Source organism: Hibiscus syriacus, unplaced genomic scaffold (assembly GCF_006381635.1).
Source record: "Hibiscus syriacus cultivar Baekdansim isolate YM2019G1 unplaced genomic scaffold, ASM638163v2 tig00110122_pilon, whole genome shotgun sequence".
Lineage (NCBI taxonomy): Eukaryota > Viridiplantae > Streptophyta > Magnoliopsida > Malvales > Malvaceae > Hibiscus > Hibiscus syriacus.
Window position 1 is genome coordinate 1,401,576 of NW_024062598.1, and position 19,490 is coordinate 1,421,065.

Consider the following 19,490-nt stretch of genomic DNA (forward strand, 5'->3'; position numbering starts at 1 on the left):
ATCCTTTCCTTGTCCTCTGGTTCCATTTCATTGAATAATTGTCAAGGGATAAACTTTGTTATCTATAACTTGGTTCACCATCCTAATTTTTTTATATTTAACACTTAAGTATTGACCTTCTTGTGCCTTTGGTTGTCAACTTGTCGCAAAAAATGATTCAAATTCTTTCTAGGTTTTGGAATTTGGTTGTTGATTTAATGTTCCTGATGAATGTAAGGCTAAACTTTACTTCGAAAGAGATAGAAATAGGGGATCTGAAGTAGTGATTTTATGAACTTGTTAGATTATTGAGGCTGATAGACTGTCAAGATTACAAAATCAAGATTCTAGGTGAATTAGAGTCAGATATTGCTAAATGTTCTGCTCTTCACTCTTTCCTCTCTAGAACTTTCATATGTTTCTTATATCGAAATGGGAAACTAATATCCGTACTTGCTGTTTGTCTTATATTGTGAATATTGCAAATAATCTTTTGAAACATTGAGGTTGCATACTGCAGCTTGTGATCTTTATTCATATAATATAGATTAAATTTGAATTACTGGAAGTAACAGATAGGTATAGTTTCAGGTATAAAAAGACTGGAAGTAACAAGTGATGGTCATGAAATGAAAAACATATGAATTCTCTTTATTGGATCTTCTTTTCTTAACCTTGTTCTCCTTTTTCTTCTTCCCATTCACATTTCTGCGTGATTTGGTATTGGTGATTTTGGCCCTTATCAGACTTGTTTCTTTTCTCAAAATTTCAAGCATCTATCCTAGGGTTGTGAGGTGGTGTTGGCTTGACAGATTGCAATGATGATGGTAGTGTGAAATACTTATAAATTATTTGGATGGAAATCTTGCTTATATGTGGAATTACATACAACCTTTTTGGAATGTAGTAAACCGGTGCATGTTCCTTGTGTATTGTTAGACCATTTTCAAAGCTATTAGCTGCAAAAATTTTAGAACATTGGCGCTGTTGTAACTATTGTTGAAACTGTTAAAAATCACTCTTTTTCCCCCCTCGAATAAGGTACCAATAGTTTAATGTTGTTCTCCTTCTATGAGCGGTTTCACCAGCAGTTTTAATTTTTCCTTTTGAGAATCTAACAGATGAAATGTATATATCTTTGCATGTTATTTTGGATTTTTCATTTTGCTTCTGATACCTATTTTATTTTGAGCTATATTCAAATATGGTTATGCTCTAAGAGTGTGTATAATCCAATTTTCAAGTATTTAAAAAGGTTTTTAAAGATTAAACATATTCTTATGGAGCATATATTTCAAAATTTGAGTACATATACCGTTCGATTACAAGAATGAGTTCGATTTAAAATAAAGCAATTTTAATTTGTAATGGTAACATTATATATATATATATATATATATAATTCAAGTATACTACAACTAGAAAGAGTAATGTTAATACCCATAATTCGTCCAACACAAAGCAATGAAAGGCAAGTAAGTTAATTCCTTGGTATGATGTTAAAAAGTACTCTTTAACGTTCAAGTGATTTCACTTTGATACTTATTTCATTCAAGTATTTTAACTTTCAACATTTCATTTTACGTCAATATATATATATATAACAATGGAGCTTCGGATTTTATCAATTTGCTCGAGAGTTTAAGACAATGAACTTTTGGAGAGTCCCTATCTATTTTGAGATTTCACGACAGTAAATTGACAATGAGATCCAAGACTCAAGTTGGACAACAATGCCACGCACGATGAAATTTCGTCAGCGATGCCTTTCTAATCAAGGATGATTAGTGTTAGGAGCTTGTTGAGTTGCCAAATGGAAGGGTTGATTGAATTTGTCTTGTAATCGGAAATCAAGTGGTAGTATTTTTGGAGAATGAGATCATATGACTCGCATGGAGAGAAGTTGGTGCCTTTAATATGAATCAAAGATGCCTAAGTAAGCTTCTTGTAGCAAGAAACATAAAGCCAACAATGCTTTTTGGTTGGACGGTGGAGACACATTAACGACACCAAAAATGGCTAACAACAAAAATAAAAATATGGTGGTGGTGCAGTAGAAGATCACATTATTTTCTTTTTAATTAATGATGTCCTAGTTTTATTTTTTGAAATAGGTACGTAGATTACATTAGTTATAAAGGACATCATTTATAATAATATCGGATATACATTTAAGACAATCATAAGTAAAATATAATAGTGAATGACTAGTGACAGTCTGATGAGTAAAAGCGTAAGTAATTGAGGCAACGACAAATAAGATGGATCACTATGACGTCCTCGAGCATCAGACATAGAGTATTAGACATTATAATCAATGTTAATTTTTTTCATCAAAATTTGTCTAAATAATCATTTGTATCGGTTTTTTAAAATATTTTAGCGCTCAATGTTTAATTTTTTTTATTAAAATAGATCTTCTAAGATTAAAACTATTAGTTAACTAACTATCAATGTTTGTTATTAACACGACATTGTTATATGTATTTAAGGGGATGATTGGAATAACGAAAAGATTACTATCAGAAGAATAATCTTTTCCGAAACCACATACTCATGTTTGATTCAAAAACATTCCCATCAAGGGTAATGAAACATTACGTTCAAGAGCTATTTTGACTTGAATTCTTGGGAATCCCATTCCCTCCAATATATCAGGTATTTGTCAATTCTCAGCAAGTTGGAAAAATTACCCCTAAACTAAATGAATTATTTCAGAACTATCATTTCCTTTATTCCTTAGTTTTGTAATTTGTTTTCCCCTTTCGTCGTTGATTTAGGTTAGATATTATATGATTTTGGATGTTATAAAGTAAAAATATTATTATTTTGATATACATGTTTTTTTTATTGTAGTATTAATTTTTTTTAATCCTTATTATAAATAATATGATACATATAATAAAAGGTTTTCTATATTATATTTTTATATTTTCTATTAATTTTATCAAATAATTCAATATGATATTTTATTGTATAACTCATACATGTAGTACGAATAAAATAAAAAAAAATTGCAATTAACACATGCTTATACTTGTGTAAGTATGTACGTCTCTCAATATCTTGGTACCTAAAAATAAACACATAATTATATTGGTGTAACTATGTTTTTGTATTTTCAAATAAAGAAAAAATTATATATTAAATTATTTTTTATACAAAATTTATTAAAAATATATATAAATTAAAAACAATAAAAAGAATTATATTTTCTATAAACTTTTATGTAAATATTTTAACTTTAATATTTAGAATTTAACTTATATATATATATATATCAAGGATAATTTGGTAAAACATATATTTTTTATATATATATATATATATATATATATATATAAAGTAATGTGCTAAGTAGTGTAACATTATAGTAATCTAATTGCCAATTGTAATATTAAATTATAAGAATCAAACGACCCCTAAGTATTAATTTTAATATTACCACAATGTTTGAGTACTGGCGTGTCGTTGTCTATGAATGTGAAAATCCGACCCGACTTGTAAAACTAACTAAAACTGACTTGAGTTAAAACTCTTTGTGAACTAAGGTGATAATGACACGAAATAGATTCGAGTCTAGATTGTTGTTGACCTGAATCCGAATTGAACTTGAAAATTCTAGATCTATACTCAACCTGAGAATGACATGAACTCGTATTGAACCAATAATATGATAATCGAGCCATGTATGCATTTGAGCTGATTTAAATTCGAAACTCGAAATTAACCTGGTAAATACAAATATTACCCGACATGTTATCAACCTGACCTGTTATGAACCTAACTTGTAATTGACTCAACCTGTAAATGATTCGACTTATTATTGAACTAATATGATATTTACCAAACTTGATAATTACTTGACTTGTAAGTTACAATTGATGAAGATATAAGATTTTGAATTTATAATATTATAGTATGACAAAACACATCTTCACAATTAAAAGTACATAATAAACTATGATTAATAAATTTAATGTGTTTATTTTTAATATTTATAAATTGTGATATAAATATACTCAAAAGTTCTATTAGACTAATAACTTATGTTTGATAAAGTTAATAAAAATAATTTTATACAATTTTTATTAATTATAATCATTAGATTAATAAATTTAATTATAATTGTTAGATTAATAAATTTTATTTTCTATATTAATTATGACCATTAGATTAATAAATTTATTTTCTATATTAATTATATTCATTAGGGTAAAAATGTATTTATTCACAATAAATTAATTTTATTAAATAATTTATTTATTATTTATTATATTATATAAAATGATTTTAAATATCATAGGAACTCTTATTGTTGGATATTATTTTCTTGAATTTGGTCATAGTGTAGTGATTTAGTAAGATTCACAGATTATTAACAAAAGTTCAAGTTGCATAACTTCTATTCACATGCAATGTTATTTCATGTAAAACATCAACTAAACTCAAATAAAAATTATTAACACAAGAAAAACAATTTTTTTTTCTCTCACAAATGCAAACACTTGGAGTATCACAACGTTTGCAAATCATTGTCATTCTTACTATTCTTCTTTCTTCATTTTATTGATCTTCAACTTCACATCATGATTCTCTATGGTCAACTCTATTGTGGCAGCTACTTGTTCTTGAAGTGTTTTCAATTTATTATTTTGAGACACAAGCATCGCTTCGCTCTCATGCCCCCCTTTTGCCATGCATTGTTATTCATCTCCAGCTTCTTTAACAAGTTTTGAAGCTCTATTGTTTTGTTTGCTATCTTTTGTACCTCTTAGTCTCTTCGATTAACTAAAATAGATGCATTTGACTCCATTTGTTTTAGCAATACTGTAATTTGCCGTTTGTTGTGTTCTTACAGTAACAATATCAACATCCTGAAAAAATGAAAATGAGAAAATATAAATAAAAATGAAAAAAGAAAACACGATTTTTAAATCTCTACTATTTTTTCATTTGTAAGGAAGGTGGTTCGATATAGTGGAGGTGGTGAGGTATTTGGAAAAATTGAAATTAGAAAGTTTTAAGGATAAATTAAATATAAACTCATTGTTCAATGACTTATTTGATGTTTTAACTGTAGTTTAGAGGTAAAACTAAATATGAATCATTTTTAACATTATCACATCACCATTTTAACAGAGACGTTGATAGAGTGACCATTTTGTTACAAATTGACAATGTTAGTGACTAATTTATCACTTTTGAAACTTCAATGAAGAAAATGAAAAATTAAACATTAGTTACAATTGGCGTAGTTTACGTATATATATATATATATATATATATATATATATATATATATATATATATATATAACACCACATATGTTAGTTAACAACTCTTAAAGCCCACCTAAAAATGTAACATAAAAAAAAATTATACACTTGTTTTGAACGAAAAATTCTTTAAACATTAAAAATTAACTTGTTACAATTCAAGCATTTATTTTTATATCAAACCTTTTTCTTTCTTCCTGTATATTTTGGCTGAGTTGAGTTCATCAAATTTGTAATCACTAAACCTCATTTGATGTATGTATATTTTAGCAAGCAAAGAAAGCTGTAAGTTGCCCATGAAAATGAAACTTCTGAATCCATTTATAAAATAAGCTCGATGTTGGTAAACATTAATGATAAATATTTAGATTTAAATGTTAATGTTGTGTGATATAAGTGCTTTGTAATTGATGTAAGTGTACACATCGCAAGTTATTGTATAGAAAATATATCGTCTCCACAGGGATTGATGTAACTCTATATTTAAACCTCTCGCACTATAAAAAGGAATAAATTTGTAATAGTAAGAGTATGAATAATCAAATAAAATAAATAAGCAAGTAAATAAAAGTACACTGAGATTGAATAAGAGAACAGACCGGGTTATCGTGATTAGTGTTATGACAACTGTCTGGAAAGTCTGAGTAGTTGATTGCCGAGGAAACTTGATTGCCTTGACAACTAAAAAATAATTCAATTGTCGTAGCAAATGAGTTTCCTTCTTTAAAGCTTGGCAGAGTGTTCTTCAATGCCTTTTTGTTATTCCTAACTTAAAAGGACTTGTCAATTATGCATGCCTTGGTGATACATCCATGCGTTAACCATGGGTGGACAACAACCGATATTGCACTCCTTTTACCTGTTGAAATCTTAATCATATCCCTGAGATGGATTAGCCTTCACCAACGTTAGTTCAAATGAAGACCATGCTAATTTGTTTCTTGAATCTAACTCTCTTGGTATTAGATAAATGGATAAACTCTCCAGATCATCTCCCAATTCACTCGAAAACAATTAAAGAACCAAGAATGAACAATCTTTGAATTAAAAAGACAATCAAGAACTTTAACAAATCCAAGAGTTTTCACAACCACAAAATCCCAACAACCCTAACCAAATAGATTTAGTTAATGGTTGGGTTTAGAAAGAACATAACGAAGAAAATTATAAACATAAATTGAAAACAAAGAAAATAAAGAAAAGTAAAAAGCTTAGCAACAATCTCTCTCCCTTCCCCAGCATGCCTTTTTTTTGTGTCTTGGTTCCCTATTTATAGGAGATAAGTCGACCCAATTAATTCTTACTGAAGAAGAATTTTAGTTGGAATAAAAGAGTAATTAATTCTCTTTTATCTTTATATTTATCTTTAAAGAAAACTTCTTATTCTCTTTAATTTCTGTGTGGAAATCCAAACTTCTAGAATTTATCCCTTGTTTTGTGGAGTTTGACTTAGATAAGGTGAATTTATCCAGTCAACATTATCTTACACAAATTAACGTACACTAGCAGTATCTTTTCGACAAAATCAACCACAATGCAATATCAAACTTAAGGATAAATGAAACTATGAAATTATGCATGAATTATTAATAATGTAACTAGATCAAACCTAAATCTAGCAATAATTATGAGTAAAAGGGTAGAAAATATAGTACTTTATACGATTAACACATCCCCAAACTCAAACTATTGATTATCCTTAAGCAATGCATGAAATCCACTTTTCATAGCGAATAGACAACATCACTCCTACGTTTTCTTTATACCTATTACCTCAAAACCTTAGCAATTTTCTGCCAATCATCTTTGAACCTCAAGACAATAATAAATTAACTTAATTCAATCTATTATGCTCGGGTAAGTTTGTGCTCTTAGTCGATAAGGCTCACCATCATGGTTATTTGCAGAGAATAACATAATATCAAATTAATTAACAAGGAAAAAGATGTCACAAAAATTAATTAGCTTAAATAGAGCTTTATCTTATCACAACTACCTGCAAGTACTTGAGTAGTAAGATGTTGTCAATAATGAACCCCTAGTCTTTCAGGTAGAGTCATCCCTCGAAGACTTTCATTCACTCATGCTATTCACGACTATCTTTCCTACTTAGTATTCACTAAACATATCGATTTTGCTTTAGCAACAGAGTGTTCTAGAGTTAAAAAGTTATTGTGGCAATTTTTTTGGGTAGAGCCAGTTGGGCACCTCTAAAAATTCACATATAACTTAAACAAAAAACATGCATGATAATTATGTATTCAACAAAATATCCACAAGTCAACCAAACACGATATTCAGTAAATAGTTATAGCATCACAAGAATCATTAAGGCAATATCAAATTATCTCTAAATCCTAAGATTATCGGCTTTAAAATCCTATCGAAAATTATCTGATCATAGGTAGTACAAAGGCTTGACAGTTGTTTATCTATCTAAATGTCATGAAAATTAAATGTCATTGGAAGCTTGATTGAATAATACAAACAATGCAAAACAATAAAACATGACACAACAAATGCAATATGATAGAAGGAACAATCAACCCCTAAACTTGAGATGCAACTAAATTAGATGGCTAAATGAATTCTACAAATTATAAAAAAATCCCCCAAACTCAAGAGGAGGATTATCCTCAATGCATGCAAAATGAATGGGTTAGTCAAAAACTTCACCACCTTGAATATGATTGTTCTTTGTGCCATTTGTTTTATTTTGTTTGCTGCATGCGGTGGTTGGGAGCGTGTTGTTGGTGGTGCACTCGGAATCCTCTTCCCTTAACCTTATTTATCAGGTGAATCATGCTTTTTGATTTCGTGGTCATGGGTTCTTGTATCCTAAAATTCAAGCAAAATGAAAAAATAAATATTAAATAAAGAGAAACACAAAATGAAAATATAATGGCTAAAATAAAGAAAAATGCAAATCAAACTTAAAAATAAAAATGTGAATAAATAAGAAAAGAAAAAGTCCAAAAGCAAATAAAACTATCTAAGGAGAGCATATTCATGCTTGTTCGAGGGTAACCACTTCCTTGTCGTGCTCAATGTGGGTGTCGACATAGTGCTTTAATCGTCCATTAACTTTATACTCATATCTATCAGTGGTGTACTTGATGATTATAGCACCATGGGAGAAAGGTTTTTACTACCTCAAATGGTCCAGACCATCTCGATTTCAGTTTTCCCGGGAAGTGTTTTAACCGAGGATTGAAAAGGAGTACTAATTGCCCCGGCAAAAATTATCACGGCAGTATCTTCCCATCATGCCAATGCTTTGTTTTCTCTTTATAAATCCTTGCATTTTCATAAGCTAAGGTATAGAATTCATCTATCTCGTTGAGGTTCAATAAACGCTTTTGCAATGCACTCTCCCAATCCATGTTCACAGTCTTGATATACCAAAGTACCTTATGATCGATTTCCATCGAAAGGTGGCAAGCTTTGCCATAGATGAGTCTATAAGGAGACATGCCTAGGGTGTCTTAAATGTTGTGCAGTAAGCCCAAAGTGCATCATTAATTCTTAGAGACCAATCCTTTTGAGATAGATTGACAACCTTCTCAAGGATGATCTTCAATTCTCAGTTGAGAATTTTAGACTGTCCGTTTGTCTCTGGGTGATATGCCAAGAAATTTTGTGTGTTACTCCAAAGCGTTGTAACATCTTGGAAATCAGTTTATTGTCAAATGCTTTCCATCATCATTGATGATCGCCCTTGGCATTCTAAACCATGTTAATATATTTTTATGCAAGAATTTCTACACGGTCTTGAAATCATTTATGGGAACTGCAACTGCCTCAACCTATTTAGATACGTAGTCGGCGGTGAGTAAGATGTACAAATTTCCAAATTGGGATCGGAAAGGTCCCATGAAATCTATACCCACATATCGAATAACTCGACTTCAAGGATATTTTGCAATGGCATCTCATACCGTCTATAGACCAGATTTATATAAAGTAGGCCAATATAGACCAGATTGTAAGACTTTGGTTATAGTATATCTCTAAAGTGACCTCTATAAAGTGAAGAATGGCATTATCAAAGCACAGTTTTATGCTCCACCTCTGGAACATATCGTCTTATAACCTGATATGCACATTATTTAAACAAAAGGGGCTCGTCCTAATAATAATGCTCAACATCATGTGGGAAACACTTCTTCCCTTGATAAGTAAGTTCGTGAGGTAAAATACCACAAACTAGAAAATTTACTAAATCAAAATACCATGGTATTGTCGTGACAAATAACACCTGCTCATCTGAGAATGCGTCATGGATCTCCAGTGAATCATCCTCTCCATTGCTTCCTTCTATCTTTGACAAGTGATCAACAACTTGGTTTTTTGATCCTTTACAGTTCTTAATCTCAATGTAAAATTCTTGCAAAATTAATATCCAACGAATTAAACAAGGTTTGGCATCTTTCTTAGCAAATAAGTTCTTAATTGTTGAATGGCCAGTTTGGACAATTACCTTTGTACTAATCAAATAGGAATATAAATTTTCAAAGGCAAAAACTAATGCTAGTAGTTCATTTTTTGCTGTAGTGTTATTTATTTGAGCATCATTAAGGGTTTACTAGAGTAATATATCACATGAAAAATTTTACCTTTTCGTTTACCTATGAATGCTCTTACCGCAAAATTGCTAGCATCACACATGAGTTCAAAAGGTAGTGACCAAACAGGTGGAACGACAATGGTTATCGTGGCAAGTTGTTTCATCAAAGTTTCAAAGGCCGAGACATGTGATTCATCAAAATTAAAGGCTTTATCATGTTCAAGAAAATTACACAAGGGTTTAGAGATCTTAGAAAAATTAGGAATAAACTTTCTATAAAACCTGTATGTCTGCAAAAACTTTGGATTCCTTTGACTGAAGTAGGTGACGATAATATTTCAATTACATCCACCTTAGTTCTATCCACTTCGATTCCCGTAGATGATATTTTGTGGCCTAGCACAAATCCCTCATCTAGTATAAAGTAACATTTCATTCAGTTTAAGATTAGGTTGGATTCTTCACATCGTATTAACACCTTTTCCAAATTACTGAGGCAATTGTCAAAAGTGTCTCCTAAAACTGAAAAGTTGTTCATGAAGATTTCAAGATAGTCTTCCACCATGTCAGAAAATATCGCCATCATACATTTTTGGAAGGTTGCTTTGGCATTACAGAGTCCAAAAGACATCTTTTAGAATGCATATGTACCATATGGGCAAGTGAAGGTGGTCTTATCCTAATCGTCTAGTACTATGGCAATTTGATTATAACCTAAGTAACCATTAAGAAAATAATAAAAGGGTTTACCTGTAAGTCGATCAAGCATTTAGTCAATAAAGGGTAAAGAATAATGATGCTTCTTGGTAGCTTTATTTAACTTACGATAATCCTTACAAACCCTCCATCCAGTAACAGTCCTAGGTGGAATAAGTTCATTATTTTCATTACTTACCACAATTATACCTCCTTTTTCCGGTAAACTTTGTACCAAATTTACCCAAGTAATATCGGAGATAGGATATATGATACTGGTGTCAAGCCACTTGATAATTCTTTCATCACTACCTCTTTCATGACTGGGTTAAGTCTCATTTGTACTTAAGTTGAAGGTTTAACATTATCCTCCAATAAGATTTTGTGCATGCATACCGCTAGATTAATTCCCTTTAAGTTGAAAATTAACCACCCTATGACCTTTTTGTACTGAGCCAACGTATCAATCAACCTCTTTTCCTGTTCCGACTGCAACTTAGAAAAAATATTTATAGGCAGTGTGTTATTGGCTTTGAAATAAGCATATTTCAATTTAAGAATAGACAGTTGCTCAATAGAAGATTTTCTAATTTAACTTTCCAACCTGAGTAGTCCAATAGTTCAAAATATTTACCTGGTTGACTTACTATCCAATTTGCTTCTTCTTGCTCTTCATTATTTGGTTCTTCAATTTCCTCTAGTTTGGCGTCAAAATTGTTAAGGCAATTATCTTCTTCTTGGAAATTGAATTCATAGGTGGCTTGAATGATTTGGTACTCTTACGGATCAACAATATGCTTTAAGGTTTGAAAAACATTCAATGTTACTTGTTGGTCATTCACTCGCATGGTGAGTTCTCCTGTCTCAACATCAATAAGGGTTCTCCCTGGTTCTAATAATGTTCTTCCAAGGATAATAGGTGTGAATTCATCTACTTCACAATCCAAAACAATAAAGCGAGAGAGAAAAATAAATTTATCAACTCTTACTAGTATATCTTCAATTTTCTCCTCTAGATGTACATATGATCTGTTTGCGAGTTATAACATAACTGTCTTAGGTCTTGCCTCTATTATATACAATCTTTGGAAAAATAATTTAGGCATAAGATTTATGCTTTCTCCAAGATCGCATAATGTCTTCCCGACGTAGTGTTTACCAATCACACAAGGTATTGTGAAATTGTCGGGATCCTTCAGTTTAGGTGGCATTTGGTTATGCAACATGGCCATACATCTCTCTGTCACAACAATTGTTTCTAATTTTCATATCCTTGTTCTCTTAGAGACAATACCTTTAAGGAACTTAGCTTAATTTGATATTTTCTCAATCACCTCAACAAACGACAAGTTGACGTGGACTTGCTTCAAGATGTCCAAGAATTTATTGAACTAATATTCTTGTTTCTTCCTTTTCAACATTTGAGGGAATGATGGTGTAATTTTGAACTCCTCATCCTTCACATGTATTTGGAATTTGATTGATGGACCTACAATGGAATCTGGATTTACTGAGGTATGTGGACTGTTCTGGGTAACAATTGGTTCATCAATATCAACTGAGGCCTTGCTGCTGGTTGTATATTTTTGGATTTGTTCTTATTGAGTTTTCCCTGTTGGTTGTGCATCATTTTCAGTAAGCTTTCATCCACTCCGAGTGGTTATTACCTTATACTTCTCATAGAATACTTCCTTTGCGACCTTATTATCACCGGTTAAACTGCCTAGTTGTCATGTGTTCAAATTCTGGGCAAGTTGTCTGACCTATGTCTCCAAGGATTCCAAAGCTTCCTCTTGAGTTTGCAGTCTCATCTCAATCCTGTTAATGAAAGAGTCAGTCATTTTCATGAAAACACTATTCTCAACCATGTAAGATTCAGTTTTAGCATAAAAGATTTGAGAGCATTTTCCAAAGAACTAGATCGTGTTGATTGTTGATGCGACATATGTTACATTGGCACGTTCTACTGGAATAATGATGCTTGTGAATTTTGTTTATTCTGATTTAGGGCATTGTTCGGGTTGCTCCATGATAAATTAGAGTGCTTCCTCCAGGCTGGTGTATAAGTGTTGGATATCACATTATTGTTATGGTTGTAACTTCCAATATAAAAGCTAGATTTCGAGTTCTGTGGACACTCAAAAGAACCATGGTTATTGTTACTTAACTCACAAAAGGAATTTAGTACTTGATCTCCCCTGTATTGTTTGGTCGTTACATTTTCTTAACCAATTTGGTTAAGGTAGCCAACTGTGTGGAGATAGTATCCGTTGAATCAAGCTCGTTTATCGTGGTATTATGTGTGACACCTCCTATTCTTGTATTTGGGAACTTATAATCATTCTTGGCGAGATGATTAGAATCTCCATTGCTTTCTCCGGAGACTTGTAATCTTAATTGATGTATTCACTAAGTTATAGAACATTGTCACTTACGTTCATACTGGCAAACTATGCATGGGACATTAGCGTAAAATCTCCCTATATTGCTCTCAAGCCTCATACATAGATTCATCATTTTCCTGTTGAAAAGAAGTAATACCATTACACAATTTATCATTCATATTTATAGAACTAAATTATTCAAGGAAATCACGACATAAATCCATCTAAGATTCTAAAGATCCAGATGGGATACTATTCCACCACGATTTTTAGGTATCCTCAGTAAATAGGGGAATAATTGCAGCCTTAGGACATCCTCATGGACTCATTGCGTGAATGAATTGCAAATTTCCAGGAATAATTTGAAATGTTTTCTGGCATCTTCTATTGCCAATCTGCAAAATTTACCAATTATGTTGATCATGTTGAACATTATTGGTGTTAATTCGAAGTAGGCAGCTTCTATTTTAGGTGTGACAACTCCTGGATTAAGACCATTGAGATCTTACTCTAACTAGTTTTGAATGGGCCTGTTCCTTACCACTATTTTGGTTGCCAATTACATAAGGGTCACCAATTGGATTAACGAGTTAGTCTCCTATTACTTCTCGTTGCATTCTCATTTTCCTATGAAAATCTCCCTCGATTTCAGTTTAAATGGATATTTTGGTGATGTTGGTCTCGACCTGGTCATACACAGATGTGAAACCATAAATTATAAGATCATTTACTCCAAAAAGAAAGGAAAATAATAATAATAATAATAAAAGTAATACTAATAATTAATGTGCAAGAAATAAAAATCAAAGTCGCTATTGCCAATCCTCAGCAACGGTGCCAAAAACTTGTTGCGTGATGTACGTGCTTCATAATTGGTGCAAGTGTACACGTCGCAAGTTATAGTATAGAAAAGATATCATCATGGATGAGTTGAGTTCATCAAATTTGTATTCATCAAACCTCATTTGATGTATATATATTTTAGCGAGCAAAGACGCTGAAAGCTTCCCATGAAAATGAAACCTTTGAATCCATTTATAAAATAAGCTCAATGTTGGTAAACATTAATAATAAATATTTAGATTTAAATGTTACTTTGCATGATATAATTGCTTTGTAATTGGTGCAAGTATACACGTTGCAAGTTATAGTATAGAAAAGATATTTTCTCCACAGGGATTGGTGTAACTCTATATTTTAACTTCTCGCATTATAAAAAGGAATAAATTGGTAATAGAAGGAGTATGAAAAAACAAATAAAATAAATAAGCAAGTAAATAAAAGTTGACTAAGATTAAATAAGAGAATATGATGGGTTGTAATGATTAGTGGTGTGACAACTGTCTGGAAAGTCTGAGTAGTCGATTGTCGAGGCAACTCGATTACCTTGGCAACTGAAAATAATTCAATTATCGTAGAAACTGAGTTTCCTCCTTCAAAGCTCGACAAAGTGTTCTTCAATTCCTTCTTGTTATTCCTAACTTCAAAGGACTAGTAAATTATGCATGCCTTGGTGATACATCCCTATGTTAACCATGGGTGGACAACTGATCTTGTACTCCTTTTAGCTGTTGAAATATGAATCTTATCCCTAAGATGGTTTAGCCATCACAATTTGTTCAAATGAAGACCATGCTCATTCGTTTGTTGAATCTAACTATCCCGATATTAGATAAATGGATAAAATATCGAGATCCTCTCCCAATTCACTCGAAATCAATTAAAGAACCAAGAATGATCAAACTTTGAATTACAAAGACAAACAATAACTTAAACAAATCCAAGCATTTTCACAACCACAAAATCACAACAAACCTAGTCATATAGATTTAGTTCAAGGCTAGGCAGAATATAATGAAGAAAATTATAAACATAAATTGAAAACAAAGAAAATAAAGAAAACTAAAAAGGCTAGCAAGAATCTCTCTCCGTCTTAAAACATGCATCATCTTTGCGTCTTGATTCCCTATTTATAGGAGATGAGTCGACCCAATTAATTCTTGTTGAAGAAGAATTTTAGTTGGAATAATAGAGTAATTAATTCTCTTTTATCTTTATATTTATCTTTAAACTAGACTTATTCTCGTCTTTAATTTTTTCCTGGAAATTTAAACTTCTAGGCTTTATCCCTTATTTTATGGAGTTCAACTTAGATGAGGTGTGCTTATCCATTCACCATTATCCTGAAATTAGTACACACCAACATTATCCTTTCCATAAAATCAACCATAATGCAATACCAAACTTAATGACGAAAGAAACTATGAAATTATGCATGAATGACTAATAATGTAACTAGACCGAACTTAAATCTTGCAATAATTATGGGTAAAAGGATAGAAAATATAGTACTTTTATACGTTTAACACACCCCCTAACTCAAGCTATTGCTTGTCCTCAAGCAATGCATGAGATCTATTTTTTCATAGAGAATAGACAATACCACTCTTACGTTTGCTTTGCACATGTTACCTCACAACCTTAGCAATTTTCTGCCAATCATCTTTAAACCTCAAGACAACAAGAAATTAACTCAATTCAACATATGATGCTCATGTAAGTTTGTGCTCTTAGTCGAGAAGGTTCATCACCATGGGTATTTGTAGAGAATAACAAAATTATCATATTAATTAATAAGGCAAAAGATGTCCCTGTAATTAATTAACTTAACTAGAGCTTCAACTTATCACAACTACATGCAAGTACTTGAGAAATAAGATGTTGTCAACAACGAATCCCCTAGTCTTTTAGGTAGAGTCATCTCGTGAAGACTTTCATTCACTCATTCTATTCACGACTATCTTTCCTACTTAGTATTCACTAAGGATACAAATTTGCTTTAGCAATGGACTGTTCTAGAGCTAAAAAGTTGTTGTGGCAATTTATTCAACTAAAGCCAGTTGGACACCTCTTGCAATTTATATATAACTTAAACAAAAAACATGCAAGATAATTAAGTATTCTCCAAAATAACCACAAGTTAACCAAACACGACATTCGATAAATAGTTATAGCATCACAAGAATCATTAAGGCAATCTTAAATTATCTCTAAGTCCTAAGATTCTCGGAATTAAAATGATATCGGTAACTATCTCATCATAGGTAGTACAAAGGCTCAACAACTGTTTATCTGTCTAAATGTCATGAAAAGTAAATGAATGCTACAAATGAATGGGTTAGTCAGAAAGGTCGCCACCTTGAATGATGATTTTCCTTTATGTCACTTATTTGATTTTGTTTACTACCTGCGGTGGTTGAGAGCATTTTACTGGTGGTGCGCTCATAATCCTCTATCCTTAACCTCATTGCTCGAGTGAATCATGCTTTTTGATTTCGTGGTCATGGGTTCTTGTATCCTAAAATTCAAGCAAAACAAAAAGATAAATATTAAATAAAGAGAAACACGAAATGAAACATATAAAGGCTAAAATAAAGAAAAATGCAAATAAAACTTAAAAATAAAAATATGAATAAATAAGAAAAGAAAAAGTCCAAAAGAAAAAAAATATGAGGAGAGCATATTCATACTTCTTCGAGGATAAACTTCCTTGTCACGCTTAACGTGGGTGCCAACATAGTGCTTTAATCGTTGTCCATTAACTTTAAACTCATGTCTATCCGTGGTGGACTTGATGATTAAAACACCATGGTAGAAAGGTTTTACTACCTCGAATGGTCTAGACCATATCGATTTTAGTTTTCTCGAGAAGAGTTATAACTGATAATTGAAAATGAATAGCAATTTCCTTGACAAAAATTGTCACGCCAATATCTTTCAATCATACGAACACTTTGTTTTCTGTTTATAAATCCTTGCATTGTCATAAGGTAAGGCACATAATTCATCTATCTCATTAAGGTTCAATAAACGATTTTTCCTTGCACTCTCCCAATCCATGTTCATAGTCTTGATAGCCCATAATGCCTTATACTAGATTTCCACTAGAAGGTGGCAAGCCTTGCCATAGACGAGTCTATAAAGAGACATGACTAGGGGTGTATTAAATGTTGTGTGGTATGCCCAAAGTGCATCATCAATTCTTTGAGACCAATCCCTTCGAGATGGATTGACAACTTTCTCAAGGATGAAATTTAATTCTCGGTTGGAAATTTTAGCCTGTTCGTTTGCCTGTAGGTGATATGCCATGGCTATTTTGTGTGTTATTCCAAAGCATTGTAACATCTTGGTAATGAATTTGTTGTCAAAATGCTTTCCTTCATCACTAATGATCGCCCTTGGTATTCCAAACCTTGTGAATATATTTTTCTACAATAATTTAAGTACGATATTGGAATCATTTTTGGGAGTTGCAACTGTCTCAAACTATTTAGATACGTAGTTGAAGACGAGTAAGATGTATAAATTGCCAAATATGGATGGAAAATGTCCCATTAAATCTATACCCTATACATCGAATAACTCGACTTAAAGAATATTCTACAATGGCATCTCATGCCATCTTGAAATATTGTCCGTGCATTGGCAACAATCACATCATTTGTAGAATTCTTGGGTAACTTTATTCAGGGTGGACCAATATAGACCGAATTGCAAGACATTGGTTGTCCTCTAAAGTGACCTCCATAAGGTGAAGAATGAAATTTACGAAGCATACTTTGTTGATCCTCCTCTGGAACACATCATCTTGAGACATGATCTGCACATTGATTAAACAAAAGGGACTTATCCCAATAATAATGCTTAGCATCATGTTAGAAATTCTTTTTCCCTTTATGAGTAAGTCCGTGAGGTAAAATAATACAAACTAGAAAATTTACTAAATCGAAATACCATGGTTTTGTCGTGGAAACTAACACCTTCTCATCTAGGAATGCGTCATGGATCTCCAGTAAAAAAACATATCCATTTCTTCCTTCCAACCTTGACAAGTGATCAACAACTTGGTTTTCCGATCATTTCATGTCCTTAATCTCAATGTCAATTACATTCACCTTAACTCTATCCACTTCGATTCCCTTAGATGATATTTATGGTCGAGCACGATTCCCTCATCTACCATAAAGTAGCATTTCTTTCAGTTTAAGACTCGGTCAGATTCTTCACATCGTATTAACACCTTTTACCACATTGTTGAGGAAATTGTAAAAATTTGTCTCCAAAAACTGAAAAGTCATCCATAAAGATTTTGAGATAGTCTTCCACCATGTAATAAAATATCACCATCATGCATCTTTGGAAGGTTTTCGGGGCATTATAGATTCTAAACGACATTCTTCGGAATGCGTATGTACCATATGGATAAGTGAAGGTGGTCTTCTCCTGATCGTCCAATACTAAGGTAATTTAATTATAACCTGAGTAACCATCAAGAAAACAATAAAAGGGTTTACATATAAGTCAATCAAGCATTTGGTCAGTAAAGGGTAAAGGGTAATGATCCTTCTTAGTAGCTTTATTTAACTTACAATAATCCATACAAACCCTTCAACCAGTAACAGTCTTAGTTTGAATAAGTTCATTGTTTCATTACTTACCACAGTTATACCTCCTTTTTTGATACACATTGTACCAGACTTACCCATGTACTATTGGAGATAGGATATATGATACTGGCGTCAAGCCACTTGATCATGACTGGGTTAAGTAGTCTTTGTGCTTCAATTGAAGTTTTAACATTATCATCTAATACAATTTTATGCATGTATACCGCCAGACTAATTCCCTTTAAGTCATAAATTGACCACCCTATGGCCTTTTATTATTGAGTCATCGTATCAATCAACCTCTTTTCCTATTTCGACTACAACTTAGAAGAAAAAATTACAGGCATGTGCTACTGACTCCGAAATAAACATATTTCAATTGCTCTAGCAATGGTTTCAATTCAAGAATAAGTGGTTGCTCAATAGAAGGTTTTATGATTTTACCTTCCTTACTTGAGCAGTTCATTGGTTCAAAATATTTACTTGGTTGACTTACTATCCAATTTGCTTCTTCTTTCTATCCATCATCCAATTCTTCAATTTCCTCTAGTTTAGAATCAAAATTGTTAAGTCATTTCTCTTATTCTTGGAAATTGAATTTAGAGGTTGTGTGAATGAATTGGAACTCTCTGGATCATCAACATGATTTAAGTTTGAAAAACATTTAATGTGACTTGTTGGTTATTCACTCGCATGGTGAGGTCTCCTCTCTCGACATAAATTAGGGTCCTCCCCATTACTAAGAATGGTTTTCCAAGGATAATAGGTACAAACTCATTTACTTCACAATCCAGAACAATAAAGCTATTGAGAAAAATAAATTTATCAACTCTTACCAATTAATCTTCAATTTTGCCCTCTGTATTCACATAAGATCTGTTTACGAGTTGTAGCATAACTGTCGTAGGTCTATCCTCTATGATACCCAATCTTTGGAAAACCAATTTAGGCATAAGATTTATGCTTGCTCCAAGATTGCAAAATGTATTCTCGATGTAGTGGTTACCAATAGTACAAGGTATTGTGAAACTGTCGGGATCATTCAGTTTAGGTGGCATTCGGTTGTGCAACATGGCCATGTCACAACAACTATTTCAAACTTGCTTATCCTTATTCTCTTATAGAAAATGTTTTTAAG

General features: G+C 32.0%; 1 non-coding gene across 1 annotated transcript; it reads left to right on the forward strand.

Annotated features, from left to right (window-relative positions):
- Positions 1–12,968: 12,968 nt before the first annotated feature.
- LOC120215521 lies at positions 12,969–13,075 on the forward strand. The gene has a single exon (XR_005524965.1). It is a non-coding gene; the product is annotated as a small nucleolar RNA R71 (small nucleolar RNA).
- Positions 13,076–19,490: the final 6,415 nt, after the last annotated feature.